Raw genomic sequence first — 22,628 nt, 5'->3', positions numbered from 1 at the left:
TGTCATTCTGGTCTAAAAGCACAATGTTTTGAATAGGAATGAATTCTGCGCATGTGCGTGAACTCGACTCCTAAAATTTCTCTTGAATATAGAAATATTTTGACATAAAATTTTATTTTAGTAGTATAAGATTTGGAAAAGTTCGTATTAAGTGTGGGAATAAAGGATAAAAATATCTAAAATAAAACTTAAAAAAAAGAAAAGAAAAATATATTGAAAAAGTTCTCAGTTTCGAGACTCGAACTGAAGACCAGCAAAACTAGATGGCTCGTGCTGCCGATCTGGCCACGAAGCTTCGTACCCGCAGCGCGCCTGAATGGTCTAAGACTCTCATTACGATTATCCACTAAAAGTTTTAACGTGGTGTCATTCTGGTCTAAAATCACAATGTTTTGAATACGACTGAATTCTGCGCATGTGCATGAACTCGACTCTTAAAATTTCTCTTGAATATAGAAATATTTTGACATAAAATTTTATTTCAGTAGTATAACATTTGGAAAAGTTCGTAGTAAGTGTGGGAATAAAGGATAAAAATATCTAAAAAAAATGTAAAAAAAAGAAAAGAAAAATATATTGAAAAAGTTCTCAGTTTCGAGACTCGAACTGAAGACCAGCAAAACTAGATGTCTCGTGCTGCCGATCTGGCCACGAAGCTTCGTACCCGCAGCGCGTCTGAATGGTCTAAGACTCTCATTATGATTATCCACTAAAAGTTTTAACGTGGTGTCATTCTGGTCTAAAAGCACAATGTTTTGAATAGGAATGAATTCTGCGCATGTGCGTGAACTCGACTCCTAAAATTTCTCTTGAATATAGAAATATTTTGACATAAAATTTTATTTTAGTAGTATAAGATTTGGAAAAGTTCGTAGTAAGTGTGGGAATAAAGGATAAAAATATCTAAAAAAAATGAAAAGAAAAATATATTGAAAAAGTTCTCAGTTTCGAGACTCGAACTGAAGACCAGCAAAACTAGGTGGCTTGTGCTGCCGACCTGGCCACGAAGCTTCGTACTCGCAGCGCGTCTGAATGGTCTAAGACTCTCATTATGATTATCCACTAAAAGTTTTAACGTGGTGTCATTCTGGTCTAAAAGCACAATGTTTTGAATAGGAATGAATTCTGCGCATGTGCGTGAACTCGACTCCTAAAATTTCTCTTGAATATAGAAATATTTTGACATAAAATTTTATTTTAGTAGTATAAGATTTGGAAAAGTTCGTAGTAAGTGTGGGAATAAAGGATAAAAATATCTAAAAAAATGTTAAAAAAAGAAAAGAAAAATATATTGAAAAAGTTCTCAGTTTCGAGACTCGAACTGAAGACCAGCAAAACTAGATGTCTCGTGCTGCCGATCTGGCCACGAAGCTTCGTACCCGCCGCGAGTCGGAATGGTCTAAGACTCTCATTATGATTATCCACTAAAAGTTTTAACGTGGTGTCATTCTGGTCTAAAAGCACAATGTTTTGAATAGGAATGAATTCTGCGCATGTGCGTGAACTCGACTCCTAAAATTTCTCTTGAATATAGAAATATTTTGACATAAAATTTTATTTTAGTAGTATAAGATTTGGAAAAGTTCGTATTAAGTGTGGGAATAAAGGATAAAAATATCTAAAATAAAACTTAAAAAAAAGAAAAGAAAAATATATTGAAAAAGTTCTCAGTTTCGAGACTCGAACTGAAGATCAGAAAAACTAGATGGCTCGTGCTGCCGATCTGGCCACGAAGCTTCGTACCCGCAGTGCGTCTGAAAGGTCTAAGACTCTCATTATGATTATCTACTAAAAGTGTTAACGTGGTGTCATTCTGGTCTAAAAGCACAATGTATTGAATAGGAATGAATTCTGCGCATATGCGTGAACTCGACTCCTAAAATTTCTCTTGAATATAAAAATATTTTGACATAAAATTTTATTTTAGTAGTATAAGATTTGGAAAAGTTCGTAGTAAGTGTGGGAATAAAGGATAAAAATATCTAAAAAAATGTAAAAAAAAAAAGAAAAGAAAAATATATTTAAAAAGTTCTCAGTTTCGAGACTCGAACTGAAGACCAGCAAAACTAGATGGCTCGTGCAGCCGATCTGACCACGACGCTTCGTACCCGCAGCGCGTCTGAATGGTCTAAGACTCTCATTATGATTATCCACTAAAAGTTTTAACGTGGTGTCATTCTGGTCTAAAAGCACAATGTTTTGAATAGGAATGAATTCTGCGCATGTGCGTGAACTCGACTCCTAAAATTTCTCTTGAATATAGAAATATTTTGACATAAAATTTTATTTTAGTAGTATAAGATTTGGAAAAGTTCGTAGTAAGTGTGGGAATAAAGGATAAAAATATCTAAAAAAAATATAAAAAAAAGAAAAGAAAAATATATTTAAAAAGTTCTCAGTTTCGAGACTCGAACTGAAGACCAGCAAAACTAGATGTCTCGTGCTGCCGATCTGGCCACGACGCTTCGTACCCGCAGTGCGTCTAAATGGTCTAAGACTCTCATTATTATTATCCACTAAAAGTGTTAACGTGGTGTCATTCTGGTCTAAAAGCACAATGTTTTGAATAGGAATGAATTCTGCGCATGTGCGTGAACTCGACTCCTAAAATTTCTCTTGAATATAGAAATATTTTGACATAAAATTTTATTTTAGTAGTATAAGATTTCAAAAACTTCGTAGTAAGTGTGGGAATAAAGGATAAAAATATCTAAAAAAAATGTAAAAATAAGAAAAGAAAAATATATTTAAAAAGTTCTCAGTTTCGAGACTCGAACTGAAGACCAGCAAAACTAGATGGCTCGTGCTGCCGATCTGGCCACGAAGCTTCGTACCCGCAGCGATTCTGAATGGTCTAAGACTCTCATTATGATTATCCACAAAAATTTTAACATGGTGTCATTCTGGTCTAAAAGCACAATGTTTTGAATAGGAATGAATTCTGCGCATGTGCGTGAACTCGACTCCTAAAATTTCTCTTGAATATAGAAATATTTTGACATAAAATTTTATTTTAGTAGTATAAGATTTGGAAAAGTTCGTAATAAAAGTCGGAATAAAGGATAAAAATATCTAAAAAAATATAAAAAAAAGAAAAGAAAAATATATTTAAAAAGTTCTCAGTTTCGGGACTCGAACTGAAGACCAGCAAAACTAGATGTCTCGTGCTGCCGATCTGGCCACGACGCTTCGTACCCGCAGCGAGTCTGAATGTTCTAAGACTCTCATTATGATTATCCACTAAAAGTTTTAACGTGGTCTCATTCTGGTCTAAAAGCACAATGTTTTGAATAGGAATGAATTCTGCGCATGTGCGTGAACTCGACTCCTAAATTTTCTCTTGAATATAGAAATATTTTGACATAAAATTTTATTTTAGTAGTATAAGATTTGGAAAAGTTCGTAGTAAGTGTGGGAATAAAGGATAAAAATATCTAAAAAAAATGTAAAAAAAAGAAAAGAAAAATATATTTAAAAAGTTCTCAGTTTCGAGACTCTAACTGAAGACCAGCAAAACTTGATGTCTCGTGCTGCCGATCTGGCCACGAAGCTTCGTACCCGCCGCGCGTCTGAATGGTCTAAGACTCTCATTATGATTATCCACTAAAAGTTTTAACGTGGTGTCATTCTGGTCTAAAAGCACAATGTTTTGAATAGGAATGAATTCTGCGCATGTGCGTGAACTCGACTCCTAAAATTTCTCTTGAATATAGAAATATTTTGACATAAAATTTTATTTTAGTAGTATAAGATTTGGAAAAGTTCGTAGTAAGTGTGGGAATAAAGGATAAAAATATCTAAAAAAAATGTAAAAAAAAGAAAAGAAAAATATATTTAAAAAGTTCTCAGTTTCGAGACTCGAACTGAAGACCAGCAAAACTAGATGGCTCGTGCTGCCGATCTGGCCACGAAGCTTCGTACCCGCTACGCGTCTGAATGGACTAAGACTCTCATTATGATTATCCACTAAAAGTTTTAACGTGGTGTCATTCTGGTCTAAAAGCACAATGTTTTGAATAGAAATGAATTATGCGCATGTGCGTGAACTCGACTCCTAAAATTTCTCTTGAATATACAAATATTTTGACATAAAATTTTATTTTAGTAGTATGAGATTTGGAAAAGTTCGTAGTAAGTGTGGGAATAAAGGATAAAAATATTTTTAAAAAATGTAAAAAAAAGAAAAGAAAAATATATTTAAAAAGTTCTCAGTTTCGAGACTCGAACTGAAGACCAGCAAAACTAGATTTGTCGTGCTGCTGATCTGGCCACGAAGCTTCGTACCCGCAGCGCGTCTGAATGGTCTAAGACTCTCATTATGATTATCCACTAAAAGTTTTAACGTGGTGTCATTCTGGTCTAAAAGCACAATGTTTTGAATAGGAATGAATTCTGCGCATGTGCGTGAACTCGACTCCTAAAATTTCTCTTGAATATAGAAATATTTTGACATAAAATTTTATTTTAGTAGTATAAGATTTGGAAAAGTTCGTAGTAAGTGTGGGAAGAAAGGATAAAAATATCTAAAAAAAATGTAAAAAAAAAAAAAAAGAAAAATATATTGAAAAAGTTCTCAGTTTCGAGACTCAAACTGAAGACCAGCAAAACTAGATGGCTCGTACTGCCGATCTGGCCACGAAGCTTCGTACCCGCATCGCGTGTGAATGGTCTAAGACTCTCATTAAGACTATCCACTAAAAGATTTAACGTGGTGTCATTCTGGTCTAAAAGCACAATGTTTTGAATAGGAATGAATTCTGCGCATGTGCGTGAACTCGACTTCTAAAATTTCTCTTGAATGTAGAAATATTTTGACATAAAATTTTATTTTAGTAGTATAAGATTTGGAAAAGTTCGTAGTAAGTGTGGGAATAAAGGATAAAAATATCTAAAAAAAATGTAAGAAAAAGAAAAGAAAAATATATTTATAAAGTTCTCAGTTTCTAGACTCGAACTGAAGACCAGCAAAACTAGACGGCTCGTGCTGCCTATCTGGCCACGAAGCTTCGTACCTGCAGCGCGTCTGAATGGTCTAAGACTCTCATTATGATTATAAACTAAAAGTTTTAACGTGGTGTCATTCTGGTCTAAAAGCACAATCTTTTGAATAGGAATGAATTCTGCGCATGTGCGTGAACTCGACTCCTAAAATTTCTCTTGAATATAGAAATATTTTGACATAAAATTTTATTTTAGTAGTATAAGATTTGGAAAAGTTCGTATTAAGTGTGGGAATAAAGGATAAAAATATCTAAAAAAATGTAAAAAAAAAAAGAAAAGAAAAATATATTTAAAAAGTTCTCAGTTTCGAGACTCGAACTGAAGACCAGCAAAACTAGATGGCTCGTGCTGCCGATCTGGCCACGAAGCTTCGTATCCGCAGCGCGTCTGAATGGTCTAAGACTCTCATTATGATTATCCACAAAAAGTTTTAACGTGGTGTCATTCTGCTCTAAAAGCACAATGTTTTGAATAGGAATGAATTCTGCGCATGTGCGTGAACTCGACTTCTAAAATTTCTGTTGAATATAGAAATATTTTGGCAATAAATTATATTTTAGTAGTATAAGATTTGGAAAAGTTCGTAGTAAGTGTGGGAATAAAGGATAAAAATATCTAAATAAATTTAAGAAAAAGAAAAGAAAAAAATATTTAAAACGTTCTCATTTTCGATACTCGAACTGAAGACTAGCAAAAATAGGTGGCTCTTGCTGCCGATCTGGCCATGACGCTTCGTACCCGGAAATCGTCTGAATGGTCTAAGACTCTCATTATGATTATCCACTAAAAGTTTTAACATTTTGTCATTCTGGTCTAAAAGCACAATCTTTTGAATAGGAATGAATTCTGCGCATGTGCGTGAACTCGACTCCTAAAATTTCTCTTGAATATACAAATATTTTGACATAAAATTTTATTTTAGTAGTATAAGATTTGGAAATGTTCGTAGTAAGTGTGGGAATAAAGGATAAAAATATCTAAAAAAAATGTAAAAAAAAGAAAAGAAAAATATATTTAAAAAGTTCTCAGTTTCGAGACTCGAACTGAAGACCAGCAAAACTAGATGGTCGTGCTGCCGATCTGGCCACGAAGCTTCGTACCCGCAGCGCGTCTGAATGGTCTAAGACTCTCATTATGATTATCCACTAAAAGTTTTAACGTGGTGTCATTCTGGTCTAAAAGCACAATCTTTTGAATAGGAATGAATTCTGCGCATGTGCGTGAACTCGACTCCTAAAATTTCTCTTGAATATAGAAATATTTTGACATAAAATTTTATTTTAGTAGTATAAGATTTGGAAAAGTTCGTAGTAAGAGTGGGAATAAAGGATAAAAATATCTAAAAAAAATGTAAAAAAAAGAAAAGAAAAATATATTTATAAAGTTCTCAGTTTCGAGACTCGAACTGAAGACCAGCAAAACTAGACGGCTCGTGCTGCCGATCTGGCCACGAAGCTTCGTACCTGCAGCGCGTCTGAATGGTCTAAGACTCTCATTATCATTATAAACTAAAAGTTTTAACGTGGTGTCATTCTGGTCTAAAAGCACAATGTTTTGAATAGGAATGAATTCTGCGCATGTGCGTGAACTCGACTCCTAAAATTTCTCTTGAATATAGAAATATTTTGGCAATAAATTATATTTTAGTAGTATAAGATTTGGAAAAGTTCGTAGTAAGTGTGGGAATAAAGGATAAAAATATCTAAATAAATTTAAGAAAAAGAAAAGAAAAAAATATTTAAAACGTTCTCATTTTCGATACTCGAACTGAAGACTAGCAAAAATAGGTGGCTCTTGCTGCCGATCTGGCCACGAAGCTTCGTACCCGCAGCGCGTCTGAATGGTCTAAGACTCTCATTATGATTATCCACTAAAAGTTTTAACGTGGTGTCATTCTGGTCTAAAAGCACAATCTTTTGAATAGGAATGAATTCTGCGCATGTGCGTGAACTCGACTCCTAAAATTTCTCTTGAATATAGAAATATTTTGACATAAAATTTTATTTTAGTAGTATAAGATTTGGAAAAGTTCGTAGTAAGAGTGGGAATAAAGGATAAAAATATCTAAAAAAAATGTAAAAAAAAGAAAAGAAAAATATATTTATAAAGTTCTCAGTTTCGAGACTCGAACTGAAGACCAGCAAAACTAGACGGCTCGTGCTGCCGATCTGGCCACGAAGCTTCGTACCTGCAGCGCGTCTGAATGGTCTAAGACTCTCATTATCATTATAAACTAAAAGTTTTAACGTGGTGTCATTCTGGTCTAAAAGCACAATGTTTTGAATAGGAATGAATTCTGCGCATGTGCGTGAACTCGACTCCTAAAATTTCTCTTGAATATAGAAATATTTTGGCAATAAATTATATTTTAGTAGTATAAGATTTGGAAAAGTTCGTAGTAAGTGTGGGAATAAAGGATAAAAATATCTAAATAAATTTAAGAAAAAGAAAAGAAAAAAATATTTAAAACGTTCTCATTTTCGATACTCGAACTGAAGACTAGCAAAAATAGGTGGCTCTTGCTGCCGATCTGGCCATGACGCTTCGTACCCGGAAGTCGTCTGAATGGTCTAAGACTCTCATTATGATTATCCACTAAAAGTTTTAACATTTTGTCATTCTGGTCTAAAAGCACAATCTTTTGAATAGGAATGAATTCTGCGCATGTGCGTGAACTCGACTCCTAAAATTTCTCTTGAATATAGAAATAATTTGACATAAAATTTTATTTTAGTAGTACAAGATTTGGAAAAGTTCGTAGTAAGTGTGGGAATAAAGGATAAAAATATCTAAAAAAAATGTAAAAAATAGAAAAGAAGAATATATTTAAAAAGTTCTCAATTTCGAGACTCGAACTGAAGACCAGCAAAACTAGATGGCTCGTGCTGCCGATCTGGCCACGAAGCTTTATACCTGCCGCGCGTCTGAATGGTTTAAGACTCTCATTATGATTAACCACTAAAAGTTTTAACGTGGTGTCATTCTGCTCTAAAAGCACAATGTTTTGAATAGGAATGAATTCTGCGCATGTGCGTGAACTCGACTTCTAAAATTTCTGTTGAATATAGAAATATTTTGGCAATAAATTATATTTTAGTAGTATAAGATTTGGAAAAGTTCATAGGAAGTGTGGGAATAAAGGATAAAAATATCTAAATAAATTCAAAAAAAAGAAAAGAAAAAAATATTTAAAACGTTCTCATTTTCGATACTCGAACTGAAGACTAGCAAAAATAGGTGGCTCTTGCTGCCGATCTGGCCATGACGCTTCGTACCCGGAAATCGTCTGAATGGTCTAAGACTCTCATTATGATTATCCACTAAAAGTTTTAACATGGTGTCATTCTGGTCTAAAAGCACAATCTTTTGAATAGGAATGAATTCTGCGCATGTGCGTGAACTCGACTCCTAAAATTTCTCTTGAATATAGAAATAATTTGACATAAAATTTTATTTTAGTAGTACAAGATTTGGAAAAGTTCGTAGTAAGTGTGGGAATAAAGGATAAAAATATCTAAAAAAAATGTAAAAAATAGAAAAGAAGAATATATTTAAAAAGTTCTCAATTTCGAGACTCGAACTGAAGACCAGCAAAACTAGATGGCTCGTGCTGCCGATCTGGCCACGAAGCTTTATACCTGCCGCGCGTCTGAATGGTTTAAGACTCTCATTATGATTAACCACTAAAAGTTTTAACGTGGTGTCATTCTGCTCTAAAAGCACAATGTTTTGAATAGGAATGAATTCTGCGCATGTGCGTGAACTCGACTTCTAAAATTTCTGTTGAATATAGAAATATTTTGGCAGTAAATTATATTTTAGTAGTATAAGATTTGGAAAAGTTCATAGGAAGTGTGGGAATAAAGGATAAAAATATCTAAATAAATTCAAAAAAAAGAAAAGAAAAAAATATTTAAAACGTTCTCATTTTCGATACTCGAACTGAAGACTAGCAAAAATAGGTGGCTCTTGCTGCCGATCTGGCCATGACGCTTCGTACCCGGAAATCGTCTGAATGGTCTAAGACTCTCATTATGATTATCCACTAAAAGTTTTAACATGGTGTCATTCTGGTCTAAAAGCACAATCTTTTGAATAGGAATGAATTCTGCGCATGTGCGTGAACTCGACTCCTAAAATTTCTCTTGAATATAGAAATATTTTGACATAAAATTTTATTTTAGTAGTATAAGATTTTTAAAAGTTCGTAGTAAGTGTGCGAATAAAGGATAAAAATATCTTTAAAAAATGTAAAAAAAGAAAAGAAGAATATATTTAAAAAGTTCTCAGTTTCGAGACTCGAACTGAAGACCAGCAAAACTAGATGGCTCGTGCTGCCGATCTGGCCACGAAGCTTCGTAACTGCAGCCCGTCTGAATGATCTAAGACTCTCATTATAATTATCAACTAAAAGTTTTAACGTGGTGTCATTCTGGTCTAAAAGCACAATGTTTTGAATAGGAATGAATTCTGCGCATGTGCGTGAACTCGACTCCTAAAATTTCTCTTGAATATAGAAATATTTTGGCAATAAATTATATTTTAGTAGTATAAGATTTGGAAAAGTTCGTAGTAAGTGTGGGAATAAAGGATAAAAATATCTAAATAAATTTAAGAAAAAGAAAAGAAAAAAATATTTAAAACGTTCTCATTTTCGATACTCGAACTGAAGACTAGCAAAAATAGGTGGCTCTTGCTGCCGATCTGGCAATGACGCTTCGTACCCGGAAATCGTCTGAATGGTCTAAGACTCTCATTATGATTATCCACTAAAAGTTTTAACATGGTGTCATTCTGGTCTAAAAGCACAATCTTTTGAATAGGAATGAATTCTGCGCATGTGCGTGAACTCGACTCCTAAAATTTCTCTTGAATATAGAAATAATTTGACATAAAATTTTATTTTAGTAGTATAAGATTTGGAAAAGTTCGTAGTAAGTGTGGGAATAAAGGATAAAAATATCTAAAAAAAATGTAAAAAAAAGAAAAGAAGAATATATTTATAAAGTTCTCAGTTTCGAGACTCGAACTGAAGACCAGTCAAACTAGACGGCTCGTTCTGCCGATCTGGCCACGAAGCTTCGTACCCGCATCACGTGTGAATGGTCTAAGACTCTCATTATGATTATCCACTAAAAGTTTTAACGTGGTGTCATTCTTGTCCAAAAGCACAATGTTTTGAATAGGAATGAATTCTGCGCATGTGCGTGAACTCGACTCCTAAAATTTCTCTTGAATATAGAAATATTTTGACATAAATTTTTATTTTACTAGTATAAGATTTGGAAAAGTACGTAGTAAGTGTGGGAATAAAGGATAAAAATATCTAAAAAAATGTTAAAAAAAGAAAAGAAAAATATATTTATAAAGTTCTCAGTTTCGAGACTCGAACTGAAGACCAGCAAAACTAGACGGCTCGTGCTGCCGATCTGGCCACGAAGCTTCGTACCTGCAGCGCGTCTGAATGGTCTAAGACTCTCATTATGATTATCCACTAAAAGTTTTAACGTGGTGTCATTATGGTCTAAAAGCACAGTGTTTTGAATAGGAATGAATTCTGCGCATGTGCGTGAACTCGACTCCAAAAATTTCTCTTGAATATAGAAATATTTTGACATAAAATTTTATTTTAGTAGTATAAGATTTGGAAAAGTTCGTAGTAAGTGTGGGAATAAAGGATAAAAATATCTAAAAAAAATGTAAAAAAAAGAAAAGAAAAATATATTTATAAAGTTCTCAGTTTCGAGACTCGAACTGAAGACCAGCAAAACTAGACGGCTCGTGCTCCCGACCTGGCCACGAAGCTTCGTACCTGCAGCGCGTCTGAATGGTCTAAGACTCTCATTATCATTATAAACTAAAAGTTTTAACGTGGTGTCATTCTGGTCTAAAAGCACAATGTTTTGAATAGGAATGAATTCTGCGCATATGCGTGAACTCGACTACTAAAATTTCTCTTGAATATAGAAATATTTTGACATAAAATTTTATTTTAGTAGTATAAGATTTGGAAAAGTTCGTAGTAAGTGTGGGAATAAAGGATAAAAATATCTAAGAAAAATGTAAAAAAAAGAAAAGAAAAATATATTTAAAAAGTTCTCAGTTTCGAGACTCGAAATGAAGACCAGCAAAACTAGATGGCTCGTGCTGCCGATCTGGCCACGAAGCTTCGTACCCGCAGCGCGTCTGAATGGTCTAAGACTCTCATTATGATTATCAACTAAAAGTTTTAACGTGGTGTCATTCTGGTCTAAAAGCACAATGTTTTGAATAGGAATGAATTCTGCGCATGTGCGTGAACTCGACTCCTAAAATTTCTCTTGAATATAGAAATATTTTGGCAATAAATTATATTTTAGTAGTATAAGATTTGGAAAAGTTCGTAGTAAGTGTGGGAATAAAGGATAAAAATATCTAAATAAATTTAAGAAAAAGAAAAGTAAAAAATATTTAAAACGTTCTCATTTTCGATACTCGAACTGAAGACTAGCAAAAATAGGTGGCTCTTGCTGCCGATCTGGCCATGACGCTTCGTACCCTGAAATCGTCTGAATGGTCTAAGACTCTCATTATGATTATCCACTAAAAGTTTTAACATGGTGTCATTCTGGTCTAAAAGCACAATCTTTTGAATAGGAATGAATTCTGCGCATGTGCGTGAACTCGACTCCTAAAATTTCTCTTGAATATAGAAATAATTTGACATAAAATGTTATTTTAGTAGTATAAGATTTGGAAAAGTTCGTAGTAAGTGTGGGAATAAAGGATAAAAATATCTAAAAAAAATGTAAAAAAAAGAAAAGAAGAATATATTTATAAAGTTCTCAGTTTCGAGACTCGAACTGAAGACCAGCAAAACTAGACTGCTCGTGCTGCCGATCTGGCCACGAAGCTTCGTACCTGCGGCGCGTCTGAATGGTCTAAGACTCTCATTATGATTATCCACTAAAAGTTTTAACGTGGTGTCATTCTGGTCTAAAAGCACAATGTTTTGAATAGGAATGAATTCTGCGCATGTGCGTGAACTCGACTCCTAAAATTTCTGTTGAATATAGAAATATTTTGACATAAAATTTTATTTTAGTAGTATAAGTTTTGGAAAAGTTCATAGTAAGTGTGGGGATAAAGGATAAAAAATATCTTTAAAAAATATTAAAAAAAGAAAAGAAAAATATATTTAAAAAGTTCTCAGTTTCGAGACTCGAACTGAAGACCAGCAAAACTAGATGGCTCGTGCTGCCGATCTGGCCACGAAGCTTCGTACCCGCAGCGATTCTGAATGGTCTAAGACTCTCATTATGATTATCCACTAAAAGTTTTAACGTGGTGTCATTCTGGTCTAAAAGCACAATGTTTTGAATAGGAATGAATTCTGCGCATGTGCGTGAACTCGACTCCTAAAATTTCTCTTGAATATAGAAATATTTTGACATAAAATTTTATTTTAGTAGTATAAGATTTGGAAAATTTCGTAGTAAGTGTGGGAATAAAGGATAAAAATATCTAAAAAAAATGTAAAAAAAAGAAAAGAAGAATATATTTATAAAGTTCTCAGTTTCGAGACTCGAACTGAAGACCAGCAAAACTAGACTGCTCGTGCTGCCGATCTGGCCACGAAGCTTCGTACCCGCAGCGATTCTGAATGGTCTAAGACTCTCATTATGATTATCCACTAAAAGTTTTAACGTGGTGTCATTCTGGTCTAAAAGCACAATGTTTTGAATAGGAATGAATTCTGCGCATGTGCGTGAACTCGACTCCTAAAATTTCTCTTGAATATAGAAATATTTTGACATAAAATTTTATTTTAGTAGTATAAGATTTGGAAAATTTCGTAGTAAGCGTGGGAATAAAGGATAAAAATATCTAAAAAAATGTACAAAAAAGAAAAGATGAATATATTTAAAAAGTTCTCAATTTCGAGACTCATACTGAAGAAAAGCAAAACTAGATGGCTCGTACTGCCGATCTGGCCACGAAGCTTCGTACCCGCATCGCGTGTGAATGGTCTAAGACTCTCATTATGATTATCCACTAAAAGTTTTAACGTGGTGTCATTCTTGTCCAAAAGCACAATGTTTTGAATAGGAATGAATTCTGCGCATGTGCGTGAACTCGACTCCTAAAATTTCTCTTGAATATAGAAATATTTTGACATAAAATTTTATTTTACTAGTATAAGATTTGGAAAAGTACATAGTAAGTGTGGGAATAAAGGATAAAAATATCTAAAAAAAATGTTAAAAAAAGAAAAGAAAAATATATTTAAAAAGTTCTCAGTTTCGAGACTCGAACTGAAGACCAGCAAAACTAGATGGCTCGTGCTGCCGATCTGGCCACGAAGCTTCGTACCCGCAGCGATTCTGAATGGTCTAAGACTCTCATTATGATTATCCACTAAAAGTTTTAACGTGGTGTCATTCTGGTCTAAAAGCACAATGTTTTGAATAGGAATGAATTCTGCGCATGTGCGTGAACTCGACTCCTAAAATTTCTCTTGAATATAGAAATATTTTGACATAAAATTTTATTTTAGTAGTATAAGATTTGGAAAATTTCGTAGTAAGCGTGGGAATAAAGGATAAAAATATCTAAAAAAAATGTACAAAAAAGAAAAGAAGAATATATTTAAAAAGTTCTCAATTTCGAGACTCATACTGAAGACCAGCAAAACTAGATGGCTCGTACTGCCGATCTGGCCACGAAGCTTCGTACCCGCATCGCGTGTGAATGGTCTAAGACTCTCATTATGATTATCCACTAAAAGTTTTAACGTGGTGTCATTCTTGTCCAAAAGCACAATGTTTTGAATAGGAATGAATTCTGCGCATGTGCGTGAACTCGACTCCTAAAATTTCTCTTGAATATAGAAATATTTTGACATAAAATTTTATTTTACTAGTATAAGATTTGGAAAAGTACATAGTAAGTGTGGGAATAAAGGATAAAAATATCTAAAAAAAATGTTAAAAAAAGAAAAGAAAAATATATTTATAAAGTTCTCAGTTTCGAGACTCGAACTGAAGACCAGCAAAACTAGACGGCTCGTGCTGCCGATCTGGCCACGAAGCTTCGTACCTGCAGCGCGTCTGAATGGTCTAAGACTCTCATTATGATTATCCACTAAAAGTTTTAACGTGGTGTCATTCTGGTCTAAAAGCACAGTGTTTTGAATAGGAATGAATTCTGCGCATGTGCGTGAACTCGACTCCTAAAATTTATCTTGAATATAGAAATATTTTGACATAAAATTTTATTTTAGTAGTATAAGATTTGGAAAAGTTCGTAGTAAGTGTGGGAATAAAGGATAAAAATATCTAAAAAAAATATAAAAAAAAAAGAAAAATATATTTAAAAGGTTCTCAGTTACGAGACTCGAACTGAAGACCAGGAAAACAAGATGGCTCTGGTGCCGATCTGGCCACGAAGCTTCGTACCTGCAGCTCGTCTGAATGGTCTAAGACTCTCATTATGATTATCCACTAAAAGTTTTAACGTGGTGTCATTCTGGTCTAAAAGCACAATGTTTTGAATAGGAATGAATTCTGCGCATGTGCGTGAACTCGACTTCTAAAATTTCTCTTGAATATAGAAATATTTTGACATAAAATTTTATTTTAGTAGTATAAGATTTGGAAAAGTTCGTAGTAAGTGTGGGAATAAAGGATAAAAATATCTAAGAAAAATGTAAAAAAAAAGAAAAGAAAAATATATTTAAAAAGTTCTCAGTTTCGAGACTCGAACTGAAGACCAGCAAAACTAGATGGCTCGTGCTGCCGATCTGGCCACGAAGCGTCGTACCCGCAGTGCGTCTGAATGGTCTAACACTCTCATTATGATTATCCACTAAAAGTGTTAACGTGGTGTCATTCTGGTCTAAAAGCACAATGTTTTGAATAGGAATGAATTCTGCGCATGTGCGTGAACTCGACTCCTAAAATTTCTCTTGAATATAGAAATATTTTGACATAAAATTTTATTTTACTAGTATAAGATTTGGAAAAGTTCGTAGTAAGTGTGGGAATAAAGGATAAAAATATCTAAAAAAAATGTAAAAAAAAAAAGAAAAATATATTTAAAAAGTTCTCAGTTACGAGACTCAAACTGAAGACCAGCAAAACTAGATGGCTCGTACTGCCGATCTGGCCACGAAGCTTCGTACCCGCATCGCGTGTGAATGGTCTAAGACTCTCATTATGATTATCCACTAAAAGTTTTAACGTGTTGTCATTCTTGTCCAAAAGCACAATGTTTTGAATAGGAATGAATTCTGCGAATGTGCGTGAACTCGACTCCTAAAATTTCTCTTGAATATAGAAATATTTTGACATAAAATTTTATTTTACTAGTATAAGATTTGGAAAAGTTCGTAGTAAGTGTGGGAATAAAGGATAAAAATATCTAAAAAAAATGTAAAAAAAAAAAAAAGAAAAATATATTTAAAAAGTTCTCAGTTACGAGACTCGAACTGAAGACCAGCAAAACAAGATGGCTCTTTTTGCCGATCTGGCCACGAAGCTTCGTACCTGCAGCTCGTCTGAATGGTCTAAGACTCTCATTATGATTATCCACTAAAAGTTTTAACGTGGTGTCATTCTGATCTAAAAGCACAATGTTTTGAATAGGAATGAATTCTGCGCATGTGCGTGAACTCGACTCCTAAAATTTCTCTTGAATATAGAAATATTTTGACATAAATTTTTATTTTACTAGTATAAGATTTGGAAAAGTACGTAGTAAGTGTGGGAATAAAGGATAAAAATATCTTAAAAAATTTTTAAAAATGAAAAGAAAAATATATTTATAAAGTTCTCAGTTTCGAGACTCGAACTGAAGACCAGCAAAACTAGACGGCTCGTGCTGCCGATCTGGCCACGAAGCTTCGTACCTGCAGCGCGTCTGAATGGTCTAAGACTCTCATTATGATTATCCACTAAAAGTTTTAACGTGGTGTCATTCTGGTCTAAAAGCACAGTGTTTTGAATAGGAATGAATTCTGCGCATGTGCGTGAACTCGACTCCTAAAATTTCTCTTGAATATAGAAATATTTTGACATAAAATTTTATTTTAGTAGTATAAGATTTGGAAAAGTTCGTAGTAAGTGTGGGAATAAAGGATAAAAATATCTAAAAAAAATGTAAAAAAAAAGAAAAGAAAAATATATTTATAAAGTTCTCAGTTTCGAGACTCGAACTGAAGACCAGCAAAACTAGACGGCTCGTGCTCCCGACCTGGCCACGAAGCTTCGTACCTGCAGCGCGTCTGAATGGTCTAAGACTCTCATTATCATTATAAACTAAAAGTTTTAACGTGGTGTCATTCTGGTCTAAAAGCACAATGTTTTGAATAGGAATGAATTCTGCGCATATGCGTGAACTCGACTACTAAAATTTCTCTTGAATATAGAAATATTTTGACATAAAATTTTATTTTAGTAGTATAAGATTTGGAAAAGTTCGTAGTAAGTGTGGGAATAAAGGATAAAAATATCTAAGAAAAATGTAAAAAAAAGAAAAGAAAAATATATTTAAAAAGTTCTCAGTTTCGAGACTCGAAATGAAGACCAGCAAAACTAGATGGCTCGTGCTGCCGATCTGGCCACGAAGCTTCGTACCCGCAGCGCGTCTGAATGGTCTAAGACTCTCATTATGATTATCAACTAAAAGTTTTAACGTGGTGTCATTCTGGTCTAAAAGCACAATGTTTTGAATAGGAATGAATTCTGCGCATGTGCGTGAACTCGACTCCTAAAATTTCTCTTGAATATAGAAATATTTTTTCAATAAATTATATTTTAGTAGTATAAGATTTGGAAAAGTTCGTAGTAAGTGTGGGAATAAAGGATAAAAATATCTAAATAAATTTAAGAAAAAGAAAAGTAAAAAATATTTAAAACGTTCTCATTTTCGATACTCGAACTGAAGACTAGCAAAAATAGGTGGCTCTTGCTGCCGATCTCGCCATGACGCTTCGTACCCTGAAATCGTCTGAATGGTCTAAGACTCTCATTATGATTATCCACTAAAAGTTTTAACATGGTGTCATTCTGGTCTAAAAGCATAATCTTTTGAATAGGAATGAATTCTGCGCATGTGCGTGAACTCGACTCCTAAAATTTCTCTTGAATATAGAAATAATTTGACATAAAATGTTATTTTAGTAGTATAAGATTTGGAAAAGTTCGTAGTAAGTGTGGGAATAAAGGATAAAAATATCTAAAAAAAATGTAAAAAAAAGAAAAGAAGAATATATTTATAAAGTTCTCAGTTTCGAGACTCGAACTGAAGACCAGCAAAACTAGACTGCTCGTGCTGCCGATCTGGCCACGAAGCTTCGTACCTGCGGCGCGTCTGAATGGTCTAAGACTCTCATTATGATTATCCACTAAAAGTTTTAACGTGGTGTCATTCTGGTCTAAAAGCACAATGTTTTGAATAGGAATGAATTCTGCGCATGTGCGTGAACTCGACTCCTAAAATTTCTGTTGAATATAGAAATATTTTGACATAAAATTTTATTTTAGTAGTATAAGTTTTGGAAAAGTTCATAGTAAGTGTGGGGATAAAGGATAAAAAATATCTTTAAAAAATATTAAAAAAAGAAAAGAAAAATATATTGAAAAAGTTCTCAGTTTCGTGACTCGAACTGAAGACCAGCAAAACTAGATGGCTCGTGCTGCCGATCTGGCCACGAAGCTTCGTACCCGCAGCGCGTCTGAATGGTCTAAGACTCTCATTATGATTATCCACTAAAAGTTTTAACGTGGTGTCATTCTGGTCTAAAAGCACAATGTTTTGAATAGGAATGAATTCTGCGCATGTGTGTGAACTCGACTCCTAAAATTTCTCTTGAATATAGAAATATTTTGACATAAAATTTTATTTCAGTAGTATAAGATTTGGAAAAGTTCGTAGTAAGTGTGGGAATAAAGGATAAAAATATCTAAAAAAAATGTAAAAAAAAGAAAAGAAAAATATATTTAAAAAGTTCTCAGTTTCGAGACTCGAACTGAAGACCAGCAAAACTAGATGGCTCGTGCTGCCGATCTGGCCACGAAGCTTCGTACCCGCAGCGATTCTGAATGGTCTAAGACTCTCATTATGATTATCCACTAAAAGTTTTAACGTGGTGTCATTCTGGTCTAAAAGCACAATGTTTTGAATAGGAATGAATTCTGCGCATGTGCGTGAACTCGACTCCTAAAATTTCTCTTGAATATAGAAATATTTTGACATAAAATTTTATTTTAATAGTATAAGATTTGGAAAATTTCGTAGTAAGCGTGGGAATAAAGGATAAAAATATCTAAAAAAATGTACAAAAAAGAAAAGAAGAATATATTTAAAAAGTTCTCAATTTCGAGACTCATACTGAAGACCAGCAAAACTAGATGGCTCGTACTGCCGATCTGGCCACGAAGCTTCGTACCCGCATCGCGTGTGAATGGTCTAAGACTCTCATTATGATTATCCACTAAAAGTTTTAACGTGGTGTCATTCTTGTCCAAAAGCACAATGTTTTGAATAGGAATGAATTCTGCGCATGTGCGTGAACTCGACTCCTAAAATTTCTCTTGAATATAGAAATATTTTGACATAAAATTTTATTTTAGTAGTATAAGATTTGGAAAAGTTCGTAGTAAGTGTGGGAATAAAGGATAAAAATATCTAAAAAAAAATATAAAAAAAAAGAAAAATATATTTAAAAAGTTCTCAGTTACGAGACTCGAACTGAAGACCAGCAAAACTAGATGGCTCGTGCTGCCGATCTGGCCACGAAGCTTCGTACCCGCAGCGCGTCTGAATGGTCTAAGACTCTCATTATGATTATCCACTAAAAGTTTTAACGTGGTGTCATTCTGGTCTAAAAGCACAATGTTTTGAATAGGAATGAATTCTGCGCATGTGTGTGAACTCGACTCCTAAAATTTCTCTTGAATATAGAAATATTTTGACATAAAATTTTATTTTAGTAGTATAAGATTTGGAAAATTTCGTAGTAAGCGTGGGAATAAAGGATAAAAATATCTAAAAAAATGTACAAAAAAGAAAAGAAGAATATATTTAAAAAGTTCTCAATTTCGAGACTCATACTGAAGACCAGCAAAACTAGATGGCTCGTACTGCCGATCTGGCCACGAAGCTTCGTACCCGCATCGCGTGTGAATGGTCTAAGACTCTCATTATGATTATCCACTAAAAGTTTTAACGTGGTGTCATTCTTGTCCAAAAGCACAATGTTTTGAATAGGAATGAATTCTGCGCATGTGCGTGAACTCGACTCCTAAAATTTCTCTTGAATATAGAAATATTTTGACATAAAATTTTATTTTACTAGTATAAGATTTGGAAAAGTACGTAGTAAGTGTGGGTATAAAGGATAAAAATATCTAAAAAAAATGTTAAAAAAAGAAAAGAAAAATATATTTATAAAGTTCTCAGTTTCGAGACTCGAACTGAAGACCAGCAAAACTAGACGGCTCGTGCTGCCGATCTGGCCACGAAGCTTCGTACCTGCAGCGCGTCTGAATGGTCTAAGACTCTCATTATGATTATCCACTAAAAGTTTTAACGTGGTGTCATTCTGGTCTAAAAGCACAGTGTTTTGAATAGGAATGAATTCTGCGCGTGTGCGTGAACTCGACTCCTAAAATTTATCTTGAATATAGAAATATTTTGACATAAAATTTTATTTTAGTAGTATAAGATTTGGAAAAGTTCGTAGTAAGTGTGGGAATAAAGGATAAAAATATCTAAAAAAAAATATAAAAAAAAAAGAAAAATATATTTAAAAAGTTCTCAGTTACGAGACTCGAACTGAAGACCAGCAAAACAAGATGGCTCTGGTGCCGATCTGGCCACGAAGCTTCGTACCTGCAGCTCGTCTGAATGGTCTAAGACTCTCATTATGATTATCCACTAAAAGTTTTAACGTGGTGTCATTCTGGTCTAAAAGCACAATGTTTTGAATAGGAATGAATTCTGCGCATGTGCGTGAACTCGACTCCTAAAATTTCTCTTGAATATAGAAATATTTGGACATAAAATTTTATTTTACTAGTATAAGATTTGGAAAAGTTCGTAGTAAGTGTGGGAATAAAGGATAAAAATATCTAAAAAAAATGTTAAAAAAAAAAAGAAAAATATATTTAAAAAGTTCTCAGTTACGAGACTCGAACTGAAGACCAGCAAAACAAGATGGCTCTTTTTGCCGATCTGGCCACGAAGCTTCGTACCTGCAGCTCGTCTGAATGGTCTAAGACTCTCATTATGATTATCCACTAAAAGTTTTAACGTGGTGTCATTCTGGTCTAAAAGCACAATGTTTTGAATAGGAATGAATTCTGCGCATGTGCGTGAACTCGACTTCTAAAATTTCTCTTGAATATAGAAATATTTTGACATAAAATTTTATTTTAGTAGTATAAGATTTGGAAAAGTTCGTAGTAAGTGTGGGAATAAAGGATAAAAATATCTAAGAAAAATGTAAAAAAAAAAAGAAAAGAAAAATATATTTAAAAAGTTCTCAGTTTCGAGACTCGAACTGAAGACCAGCAAAACTAGATGGCTCGTGCTGCCGATCTGGCCACGAAGCTTCGTACCCGCAGCGCGTCTGAATGGTCTAAGACTCTCATTATGATCATGACATTTTCTATTTCGGTATGCCTTTCTTCTGTGCGATTTTTCAATGTAATATATAATTCTTTAAATAATGATGTGTGCTGTTCTTTCAGTGACTGCAACATGAAATTTATTGTTGCATTAGCTGTTATTAGAATCTCTTCGACATAATGCCTCAATAGTCAGTTTTATTGGAAATAGAGCTGATATAGTTCTGGATATTAAGTCGAATTCACTATCTGAAAAATTAATTTACCGGTTTAAGTCGATTATTGCTTTTTGGATTGGATTTCTCAGTTTCAAAAATCGTTCCATCATTAGGAGTAAACTGTTGTTTTAGAATCTAATATTAACATATATTCTGTTTTATTTTCAGTTAGTATATATTTTAGTAATATATCCTTTTTATAGGGGAACGTTTAAATATTTTAACAACTTTATAAATTATAAATTATAGGAACTTTATAAATTATAGCAAGCAATTCTTGATAGGTTCATATTTCATCCTCATTAGCAATATCTTCTTCAACAATTACATTGTCATTATCTTCATTGTCAATATCACTCTCACTCTTACTCTTTTCTAAGTTGGGTTCCGAAGTTTCTATATCCGCAGTATTTGGATTCTTCTGTTCTTTATATTTTTGGTATAATACATCTATTACTCCTAATTGAATTCCATGTGCATAGCACAACTGCTGATTTGCACCAATCCATTTTCCAACTTTTTTCATAATTGTTGCTCCATCAGTCGTTATGGATACAACATCTTCTTTCAAGGATAATCCATGTTTCGCTCATTTAGATTTAAGCAATTAACTTAGCCATTAATTAGCTAATTAATTTCGCCCGTTATGGAGACATAAAAACAAAAACGTATACTATATTGCTATGTTCGCGATACCGGAATATATATTGGAAACAATTTTAAAAATTTCTAGTAAATACCGAAAAACCGGTATTTAAACTTGTGAATACCGGTATTACAAAATTGTACAAATGGCTCAAAATACCGGTATTCGGTATCCCGGTATACCGGTATTGCAATCCCTAACCACAATGTTTTGAATAGGAATGAATTCTGCGCATTTGCGTGAACTCGACTCCTAAAATTTCAGTTGAATATAGAAATATTTTGACATAAAATTTTATTTTAGTAGTATAAGATTTGGAAAAGTTCTTAGTAAGTGTGGGAATAAAGGATAAAAATATCTTAAAAAAATGTAAAAAAAAGAAAAGAAAAATACATTGAATAAGTTCTCAGTTTCGTGACTCGAACTGAAGACCAGCAAAACTAGATGGCTCGTGCTGCCGATCTGGCCACGAAGCTTCGTACCCGCAGCGCGTCTGAATGGTCTAAGACTCTCATTATGATTATCCACTAAAAGTTTTAACGTGGTGTCATTCTGGTCTAAAAGCACAATGTTTTGAATAGGAATGAATTCTGCGCATGTGCATGAACTCGACTCCTAAAATTTCTCTTGAATATAGAAATATTTTGACATAAAATTTTATTTTAGTAGTATAAGATTTGGAAAAGTTCGTAGTAAGTGTGGGAATAAAGGATAAAAATATCTAAAAAAAATGTAAAAAAAAGAAAAGAAAAATATATTTAAAAAGTTCTCAGTTTCGAGACTCGAACTGAAGACCAGCAAAACTAGATGGCTCGTACTGCCGATCCGGCCACGAAGCTTCGTACCCGCAGCGCGTGTGAATGGTCTAAGACTCTCATTATGATTATCCACTAAAAGTTTTAACGTGGTGTCATTCTGGTCTAAAAGCACAATGTTTTGAATAGGAATGAATTTTGCGCATGTGCGTGAACTCGACTTCTAATATTTCTCTTGAATATAGAAATATTTTGACATAAAATTTTATTTTACTAGTATAAGATTTGGAAAAGTTCGTAGTAAGTGTAGGAATAAAGGATAAAAATATCTAAAAAAAAATGTAAAAAAAAGAAAAGAAAAATATATTTAAAAAGTTCTCAGTTACGAGACTCGAAC

The sequence above is a fragment of the Argiope bruennichi genome, chromosome 8 (assembly GCF_947563725.1).
Source record: "Argiope bruennichi chromosome 8, qqArgBrue1.1, whole genome shotgun sequence".
Classification (NCBI taxonomy): Eukaryota; Metazoa; Arthropoda; class Arachnida; order Araneae; family Araneidae; genus Argiope; species Argiope bruennichi.
This window is presented reverse-complemented; position numbering follows the sequence as displayed.